The sequence below is a fragment of the Myotis nattereri genome (assembly GCF_964212035.1).
Source record: "Myotis nattereri genome assembly, chromosome: 10".
NCBI classification, from domain to species: domain Eukaryota; kingdom Metazoa; phylum Chordata; class Mammalia; order Chiroptera; family Vespertilionidae; genus Myotis; species Myotis nattereri.
Genome location: NC_138085.1, coordinates 78,303,303 through 78,313,765, shown reverse-complemented (window position 1 = coordinate 78,313,765; position 10,463 = coordinate 78,303,303). Strand labels below are relative to the sequence as shown.

The following is a 10,463-nucleotide window of genomic DNA, read 5'->3' as shown; positions in this document are numbered from 1 at the left end:
TGCAGTCAGTGCTCAGCGACTCCCAACATATTTCATCCTCACGTAAACAATGCTGGACCTCAGCGATTGTAAATGATTAAATAGCTAACTTCTGGGAGAGAGAGGAGAGCATTCGTCTCAGGTGCTGATAAAACATAAACGTATTTTTAGAATAAGCTTGTGCTAAAAATGATGAATTGGGTATGAAAATTACCTTCTTCAGCTGCTTGCAAACAGCAGGGTAGACAAGTGCTTTGGATCCTCTTCCACAAGAGAGAGGGTCCGGCTTGGGGGAGCCACAGAATCCTGGGCGTAGGGACAGAGGGCCCCCACACGCCTGCTCCTCAGCCACCTGCCGGGGACCTTGACTTCCATGAGGCAAAAGAAAACGCTGGAGTCTGAGGGACCACGTCTGGGGCTTTCGCTTCTCCTGGCCCATTCCTGCTTGCCACCACCCTCTCCCCTCCCGCCAAACCTCCGTGCAGGGAGCAGGCTTTGCCTCCTTTTAGAAACCCCCCAGGTTCTGTAAACATCACTCTCTGACTCCCCCTTTTGAACAAACAAAAACAAGGAGAAAACACAGACCCCCACCGGGTGCTTCCACGAGGTCAGAGAAAGTGACTTGCACCTTCTTCATCCATCCTTTGGCCCCACCCCCTCCCGTGAGCCTGGCTGCGAGCCTGGAACTGAACGGCCTGCGGTCTGGCCAGGTGCTGGCCTGAGGCTAGCGGTCATCGGCTGCTGGCTCGGGGCAGCTGGTCCATTTCGTGATGCGGGGCGGGAGCCCAGGGGACGCTGGGCGCCTCCAGCGCGGAGCAGCTGGCTCCGAGGAGTTATTGCAAGTCTGCACAACTTAAAAAGCTGCAGTTTGGCAGTTTGGGGCGGGAGGGGGGAGCGCGGGGGTGGGTCCCGAGCGTCCCATTTCTCCTCCTCGGGCGGGCGGTTCGCGGAGCCTCCCTGCTCACTGCAGCGGGGCCAGCAATGCCTCTGGACCACACGCCGCCCTGGCCGAGGTCCGGGTGAGCGCCTCCACCTCGGCCTCGGGCACCGATCGCCCTCGGACCGCCCCCTCTTCCATTGGTGGGAAGCGGACCCAGCTCGAACCCCTTCCGCTCGGGGCGTCGGTCCAGCCCCGCTTCCGACCCGGTAAGTGGAGGAACGGAGCGTGGAGAACAGCCTGGATCTGCCCTGTGCTGGGGCTCCAGGCAGCGGGCTGGTGGGAAGAGGGCAGGACGCGGGGCGGTCTCCTGCCTCGCACTTTGTTTTGAAGCAAGTTGGGGCCCCGTGACTTCCCGGGGAAAGCCCGGCAGGTCTGCAGTGCCGCCCGCCCCGCGCCGGGACGGGGGGCCACGGGGTGGCGGGCGGGCTGCCTCCCGCGGGGTCGCGATGCTCCCCGACCTGGAGGGCGCGCCGGCGGGTGGGGTGCGCGCGCTCCTGCTCCTTCCAGGACAGGCACGTCGCCCCGGGGGTGACTGTGCATTTGGGTCCGGCGGGGACGCGCTCCGGCCGCAGGGCCGCCTCTCTCAGCCCAGCCACCTGGTGGCACCGCCAGACCCCGCAGCCGGCAGCCGCGATCCCGGCCGGGCCACGGCCAGGGGTGGGCGGGGCTGAGACCCACGGGGCCGGGGCCAGCCGGCCAGCCCCGCCCGCTCCGCCCCGCCCGTGGCTCCAGCGCCGGGTCCTGCGGGCGGGAAGGACAGACGGACAGTGGCGGGCCACCCGGCTCTCCTCGCCGCTGCGGCAGCGGCCGTGGGGCCGCGCGGCGAGGCCTGATCCCTGCGGCGCAGCACGGCGGAAGGCGCTGCAGTCAGAGGCACCGACTCCCGGAGGTACCTACGCGGGCCCCCTCCCCGTGCGCCCCCGAGACTCGTCTCTGCGACCCCGCAACTTTGGCTGCCCCAGCACCTCCCCCCCCCCCCCCCCCGGTCGGCCCGGTCGCCCGTGCAGGACCCGGGAGGTCTACGCCCTCAGGGGACTTTGCCTGCAGCTGGGCGCTCCCCTCCGATCCGCCTGTTGCGCGAGCGGCGGGCCGCCCGGGTGGTGCCGGGTCCCTCCGCGAGCGGCGGGGAGGGTCTCTAGCATCGGCGCTGGGGCAGCGGGTGGGGTGGGGTGGGGTGGGGTGGGGTGGGTGGCGTGGGGAGGAGGGGGGACGGGAGGCGGAGAGTCCCTGAGTCGGGGAGAGGCGGCGCTGGCTTAGAGCAGCCCCCGACGTCCTGTAGCCTCTTCTCCGAGAGGAGGGGCTTTCCGGGCGCAAGAAAGTGCACCCCGGCCGCCGCTCCGCCTGCGCCCCGTCTGTCGCCCCCTCCGCTGGCCCCGCAGAGGTGCCGGGCGCCCGCCACAGGCCACAGCTGCGGGGAGCGGGCCGCGTCCTGCTGCAGCGCTGCGCGCCCTGGGGCGGCCGGCGCGCGCGGGGCGGGAGCCGCTTGGGGCCCGCAGGACCCGCGTGGAGTGGCCCACAGGCTTGGCGCTGGGCTGAGTGGCTGTGATGGGAGTGGGTGCTCGGGGTGGGTCGGGACTCCTTTTTCCCATGCCGCTCGGGTGGCTGCCCGGCCTCTTGAGGTGAATGGGCAGGCGAGTGAGCCAGACCTGGTGAGCCAGGCTGGCGCCTTTCGCACTGCAGGGCTCTTCAGTGTACAGGCCCCCCCCCCCCCCCCCCGCGCCCCCGGACCCCCCCCCCTCCGTTGCCCTTTCTGGTCTCTGTTGGGAAAGGAGCACCTTTTGCACCCTTGGTTTCTCCCTCACCTTGGCTGGGGAGACCGGGCCGGTATTCTAACTCAGGCAGTCCAGGACCTCAAGGACACTACTTCCCTTCCTACCCCTCCACCCCCCCTCCCCTCCAACCTGCTCAGGCCCTCCCACACATTTGCTTAAGTGGTTTGCATAACCATGGGCTTAGAACTGTTAAGCTACCTCTAGTGCCCCCCCTTTCATACCACTTGCAAATACCTGTCCAGGTAAACAGGAAGCAAGCATTTTCCTGAGCACCTGCCCCTTGCCACAGGCAGATGCCTGCTGCTTCTCCTCCCCCGTTTGTTTCAGGCTGGAGGGTGGCATTGGTTCCGTGGTTGAACTTGGAGTTTTGTGTAGGTCTCGTTCCTTACCTGGGTGGTAAACTTCTTGAGGACGTCCAGTCGTGTGTGTGTGTGTGTGTGTGTGTGTGTGTGTGTGTGTGTGTGTGTCTGTGTTTGTTTGCTTATTTTTAGTTTTCACCAGATGTCTTCCTTCTCCTGTTCTAATATTAAGTTTGTCTTTTTAGAACTAGGAATTATCAATATTGAGGTAGGGGGTAGAGAGTCGTAGGAAAGTGCTTAAGAACTCTGAATCCACAGCATGCCTTGAATATTAAGGGGACGGTGGTAGGATCTGTTTTAATCCAGCCCTATGTCTGAGCCATGATTTTCTGGAAAATTGGCCTGAATAAACCCATTCACGAGGGCAGCAACGCTAAACTTTTGCTAGTCAAGTGTATGAGAGCAAATTGGGAAGTTGGAAGCAATTGTCGTTCTGTTTAGAAATACTAAAATATTAAAAACCCAGTGCTCTGAAGCTCGGGTGTGCCAGCAAAGCACCAGCTAAGTATTTCTTCTCCTTCTCTTCCCCTCCTCCCCCACCCCTCCCCCCCTCCTCCTTCTTCATCATCATTATTAATATTACTATTTTAAGGAAGGAGGGGAAGAGTGGGGCCTCCAGATCAGACACCTCTCTGTCTCCAATGATTTTCTCCCTCACTGTCATCCTCCTCAGACTCAGCTTCCCCCTGTTCTACCAGAGCCCTCGGTGTGCTCTGGGGGTGGCATTTACTAGTAGGCTTGGAACGTGTGCTGGCTTTGAAAGAGCAGGAACCACAGGGCTTTCCTCCTCCTTTTTACAATTTATTTTTATTTTTTAAAAATATACTTTATTGATTTTTTACAGAGAGGAAGGGAGAGGGATAGAGAGTTAGAAACATTGATGAGAGAGAAACATCCATCAGCTGCCTCCTGCACACCTCCTACTGGGGATGTGCTCACAACCAAGGTACATGCCCTTGACTGGAATCGAACCCGGGACCCTTCAGTCCGCAGGCCGACGCTCCTTCCACTGAGCCAAATTGGTCAGGGCTCTTCCTCCTGTTTTTAGTGGGTACCATTTACTGACTGCGTAACATATGGCAGCTACTCTGCTCAGCACTTTTCCAGGCATTATCTCACGTAATCCTCAGAACAACCCCATGAGGAAGTGTCTCACATTTGCTGTTGCCCTGTTCTAGGCACTAAACTAAAAGCTCTCCGTGTATGAACTCATTTCATCTGGATGACAACCTAGGAGGTGGGCTCTATTCTGACCCCATTGGAGATGAGCAAAAAGAGGCACACCGAGTAGCTTGTGCAAAGCCACACACCTAGGACAGTGTGAAGCCAGGATTCGAACCCCTGGCCACCTGGCTGCAGAACCAATGTGAGATTCCTTCTTCCTTGCATATCCCTACAGCCTTAACACTGTGCCCTGTAGGATGGGGATAGGTAGAGGTGGCATATGGTTAACAATTGACCTTTATTGGCCTCTGAATGTGCAATAAAATATAGAAGCTGATTTTTTTAAAAATATATTTTATTGATTTTTTACAGAGAGGAAGGGAGAGAGAGAGAGAGTTAGAAACATCGATGAGAGAGAAACATCGATCAGCTGCCTCTTGCACATCCCCCACCGGGGATGTGCCCGCAACCCAGGTACATGCCCTTGACCGGAATCGAACCCGGGACCTCTCAGTCTGCAGGTTGACGCTCTATCCACTGAGCCAAACCGGTTTCGGCTAGAAGCTGATTTTTTAAAAAATATGCAACACTTCACGAATTTGTGTGCCATCCTTGTGCAGGGGCTATGCTAGTCTTCTCTGTATCGTTTCAATTTTAGTTCATGTGCGGCTGCAGCAAGCACTAGGAGCTGATTTAGAAGAATTTTCATCCTTTATCCTTTCTCTCGGTCACCTTTTGCAACTTTGCAGCACATCCACACCTGCCCTTTCCCTATAAAAAGGAAGTCTTGTTGTTGAGCTATAGTTACTGGACTAGGCTGTAGTATTTTTCTTTGTGGGCAACGGGTTTCTCACTCTCTTTGGAATCCTGCAGAGCCTTGCACCGTGGTTTGCTTGGAGTAGATACTATATAAAACTGTCTTTAATTGCACACATGTTGAGTGATAAAAGCCCAAGATCTGCTTTTGGCCAATCATGTTACAGAGAAGCAGTTAATGTTGACAGCAGTGGCTTTAGTGTGCTTGCTGAAATCCCCAATGAATGAAGCCTCCTGCACCTCATCCTCAACTGAGCACCCAGCAAATTCTTACCAACTTTGACTTCATGATTGACTTGTGTAGCCATATATATATGTATATATATATATATATATATATATATATACACATATATATATATACACATATATATATATATACATACATATACACACACACACTTTGCATATGCAAATATGTATGCTCATTCATTCAACTCGTATTTGAGTACTTACCCAGTGTTATGTATTATGCTAGGGGCTGGGTATGTATGCAGTGTTAAAGGAAACAGACATGGGGGATGGTTGCGAGATGGGTAAGGAGTTAGATAGTAAACAAATCAGTGCAAACATTTTAGTAGTGGCAAGTTTTCTAAAGAACTTCCTGGGGGAGGATAGCAAGAGTAGGGAGGGCTAGTTCAGATGGGAAGCTGGGAAGACCTTTCTGAGGAAGAGATTTCCAGGCTGAGCCAGAGTATGCCTTAATGCTCTAAGGCAAGGAGAGCATTAAGCATTGTTGGGGGAGCTCCAAGAGAACCGGGCCGCTGGGTGGCTGGGAGGAGGTCAGAGAGAAGGATGGGCCAGATCCTCCTGGGCTCTTTAGGCCAAGTTCAGGATCTTAAGAGTTTATTCTGAGGGCTCCAGGAGGGAATTAATGGAGGTTCAGGAGCCAATTTGTATTTTTAGATCGTCAGTGAAAGCTGTGAGGAATAGATGAGAGAGATTCAAGAATGGCAATCGGCTCTCTTATTAAGAGGTGTGGTAGAGAGATGGGACCCACAGCCAGGTGGGACTGAGGGAAAAAGAATGGGAGGTTGGTTATGAAAGGGAACAGGGAGACAGAGTTTGTGTATATGCCTGTGTCTTTGTGGAAGGTGGCCTTGGCTGAGGTTAGGGAGTTGAGTCCAGCTCCTTAATAAATCAGCAGATACACATCTCTGTGTGTGAGTTAAATGGTGCTAGCACTGCTAGAAGATTAGAAATTTGAAACCTAGCTCTGGCTTTGTCTCCAATTGCTGGGTAAATTTGAGCTTATCATTTGTCCTTCCTTGTTCTGCTTCCTCCCTCTCCCCCACCCCCCCACCACTCAGCTTGGTGATTTTATGATAAAAAAAATAGTTACCTTTCTACAAATATTCTTCTTCAATGGAGTCATTCATTTATTTGTGGTAATTTGGATCCTTTTCATAAATTGAATTAGGAGAACTTTGAGTGGATGTGTGGGAACATTTGTGGTGAGATTCTAATCCTTTGCTCTTTGATGATCACCAATAAGCTGCTTTCAAACTGACTTAAATAGAGAGACACCAGTGGAAAGGCTGGTGGTGAGGAGATGCTAAGCCTCTCCAAGATATGTGGGGTGAGGCCAGGTGGAGAGCCTTGGCCTTGGCTAGAAGCCAACTTCCGTCTCTCAGGGGAACACTTCCTTACCTGGTCTTCCTCATTACATGAGACACCTCCGTTGTACCCATGGATATCTTATACTAGTAAAAAGATGCAAAAGAAGTGCATTTGTTATGTCCTCTGGGAACTCATGTTTAGAAGAATTTGCTGGCCTAAAGATCAATCGTGAACATAACAGATAGTCTGATGAGGCTTTGAAGAAGCAATAGGATACCCAATGATCAATTTACGCTTAGGGAATGAGAGTTTACATAGGAGCACAGAATGGAAAGTTACTCCAAAGATCAGCTAAGACATTTGCTGCCTCTTGAAGACTTCTTCCAGGAATGCTGACTTGTATCCTGGCAAATAATTTGTGTGTTGAGGTAAAGGAATGCCAGAAGACTGAAGTTTTGGACTTGAACATGCTTACATTTTTTACGTTCATTCTTCCACCGACTGGGATGGCTTTCTTACTCCCTGATTGGCATGCGTAGGGAAACCTGAAAGCATTTCCTGTGATTTACTTAAGGTAAAGAATTTAGTTGATCAAAGAGATGGGAGAACTCCGTGGTTAAAGACTGTGGTTTATAGGTGTGGATTGAGGTGTGGGTTCTGACAGAGTTATTTCAGCATTTTTGTCTTTGAGCTCAATAAATCATACCTTCAGAGTAGTGTTTGTCTTGTGTATTTTTTTTTAAGTTTAAAATTTTTTTTTTTTAAGATCCCAGCTTTCTAACTATTGTGCCCTCATGAAGCCACTGTCATAAGACTGCCACCTGCCTTCCTCCCCTTGGTGATAAGGCATTGCCTGGCCAAGATTTAGCCACAAGGTGTTTCACGGTTGAGCCTTCTTGGGAAGCTTGCCTCCTCTCTGCTGAAAGTATAAATTAAAATGCCATTATGTAGCAGTGCCCTATCTGCATCTATCTATCATCTATCTATCTATCTATCTATCTATCTATCTATCTATCTATCATCTATCTATCTATCTATCATCATCATCTATCTATCTTTGCCAAAGTGAAAAAAGGTATCACTATCCCCATACCTTCTCATCATTTCCTTAAATCACAAATCCTACCATGTAGGCTCTCTGAATATGCCAGAAAAGGATCTCATGAAAGCTTTTAAGATGCCTTGAAAACGTTACCTTTTAAGCAGCTTCCCCAAACTTCTTGATCTAATTAGAAATGGAATGTCGGCATGGTGCACCTCTCTGGTGATAAGGACTGAACTTTTGTCTCTCAGCTGCTCCAAGCTTAGCATGTGGAAGCTGCACATCTACTCTCTTTGACAAGGGCTTTGAAGTGGATTACAGGGGCCACAGCTACGTGACGTGGCCCTAAACTCTAATGGGTTTGCTGTAAGTTTCTTTTTACCGGTCACTTCCATCACCCACATCAACAGTTAGGAGCACCCTAGCAAGCCCCGTTTTACAACCTTCCTTTGTAAGTGAGTCTCAGCAACTTGGAAATACTCCCATGTAAGCATGGTTAGGTATGGGGGTTCGGTTTCCGACTACCCCACAAATATAGTTAAGTCCTAAGGAGCGGGAGGTGAGATGGTTTGGAATAAGTCGAACGCCAGGATTGTGCAGGATATGGAGTTCTCTCTCCCAGGACCAGGGCCCCACACCACATGCGCATCTGCACAGATACACACTCGGGGGCAGGCAGAGTGCTCATTAGTGTGGGCTGCTTAGCTGATCGGACAGAAGTAGACAAACCACACAGAAGTACCATACTGAGTGTAGCGTTTCAGTTTTACAAAATGAAAAGCGTCCTGGAGATGGGTGGCAGCGATGGTTGCACAGCATTATAAACGCATTTAATACCACTGACTGGACTCTAAAAAACTTAAGATGGCCCGCTGATGTGGCTCAGTGGTTGAGTGTTGATCTATGTTGCTACCTTGATCCCCAGTGGGGGGCGTGCAGGAGGCAGCCAATCAATGATTCTCTCTTATCATTAATGTTTCTATCTCTCTCTCCATCTCCCTTCCTCTCTGAAATCAATAAAAATATTTAAAAAATGGTTAAGATGGTCCATTTTATGTCATGTGTATTTCACCACAATTTAAAAAATTGAAAAAAATTTGTATTCTAATGCTATGAAATAACATTCTCAAATGTTTTGGTTTCAGGACCTTTATATGCTTAAAAATTATTGAGAATGTCCTAAAAGCTTTTGTTAATGTGGTTTCTATCTGTCAATATTTATAGTAGAAATTAAAATAGATACATTTTAAGAAAAGGACAATGGGGAAGTAAGGGGGACATATGTAATACTTTCAACAATAAAGATTAAAAAAAGAAAATAGATACATTTTAAAATAATTATTCATTTAATAAATAATATCATTAAATGTTAATATAACTAGCACAGTTCTATAAAAATAATTATATTTTTTCAAAGCAAAAGTAATGTAAGAGTAGCATTATTTTACATTTTTATAAATGTATTTATTTTCTGTTTTAATATAAGACAGTGAGATTCTTAAATTTGCTGCTCCATTTAGTCTACATTCTCACACATCATATACCATCTGGAAAACTCCTTTGGATACTTGTGAGAGAATGAGAATGAAACAAGAAAATAAAATCTTAGTTTATTATAAAAAATTTTGATCAAAATAGTCATGGACCATTTAAAGAGTCCTGGGAACCCCAGGGGTCCCCTCGACCACATTTTGAGAACCACTGGTCTAGAATAAATCCGCAGCCAAGTTAATTTTTTGTTATGTTGTATGTTTTAGCCTCTGTTCATCTAATATCATCCGAGTTTGAACTTTAGCAATTCACTGTATAACTTCTATGATTTCACATTAAAGAACAAGATGACCCCTTCAGAAAAAAGTACCATATTTTTTCCTAAGTTTATATAACAGACCAACAACAGCCATCTCCCCCAAACTCTGCACCATTCTATTGGGAACATCTTCAGAAGCTACCGAAATAGTTAGGTGTGGAACTATTTTGAATTTTCCTACTCAGCTGACTTGAATGGGACACTCACAGACATGGAAACTTTGTGAAAATCAGGGAAAGAAAACCATGTTTCCCCCCAGGCTATGCAAAGTTTATCCTCCTCCCCCCCCCCCCCGCCCACCCCCCACTCCCCGCAGCATGCACTCCTATTTCCTGTGGAGTGAGGACTTCCAGTATCTAGGGTGGGGGGAGGCTGACCGGTCCAGGAACCGTGCCTAAAGCTGTCTCCTGAGCTCCGTCCTGAGCTGTCAGCTGCCACTGCTGTGCTCGCTGCTGGACGTGACTGCTCTTCCGAAGGAAGGTGTCCTCGCTTCCTTCCAGCTCTGCCCCACCTCCATCTTCCCTGTATGGAGAACTTGGAGAGTTAGGGAAAGGTGGGTGCACTTAGAAAATGGACTGGAGAAAGCAGAGGTGCGAGAATTAATTCCCATAAGTCAAACTGAAATCGTTTTCACTTGCATTGCCTGGGGATCTCATTCCTTTATAATTTTTTCATGTTGATGACGTGTGGAATTAGTCATAGTGGGTAGTTCTGGGCAGAGCATTAAAAAATTCCTTCTAGCGTGACGTCCTTGAGCAGGAGGGGATGTTTGTAAAGCCTAACATTATTTTCTACTTTCCAAATAATGGATCAGAAGCCATGTAAACCATCATATTTATTTTTTTATAGCTTTTTAAAAGTTTAGTAGACCCCCCCCTTTTTTTAAAAAAAATATATTCCATTGATTTTTTACAGAGAGGAAGGGAGAGAGATAGAGAGTTAGAAACATCGATGAGAGAGAAACATCGATCAGCCGCCTCCTGCACATCTCCTACTGGGGATGTGCCTGCAACCCAGGTAC

At 49.6% G+C, this 10,463-nt stretch overlaps 1 protein-coding gene across 2 annotated transcripts in view; it reads left to right on the top strand.

Moving 5' to 3' along the window:
• The first annotated feature begins 942 nt into the window (after positions 1-942).
• The window catches only part of KCNS3 (potassium voltage-gated channel modifier subfamily S member 3), a 28,197-nt gene continuing 18,676 nt past the window's right edge, over positions 943-10,463 (top strand). Inside the window, exon 1 of one of the 2 annotated variants that reach the window (XM_081101604.1) lies at positions 943-1,125. The gene's annotated coding sequence lies outside the window, so the exon portion shown is untranslated. Of the gene's footprint in view, positions 1,126-1,649; positions 1,809-10,463 lie in introns of those variants that run through there. The other variant, XM_081101603.1, reaches the window with a different exon arrangement.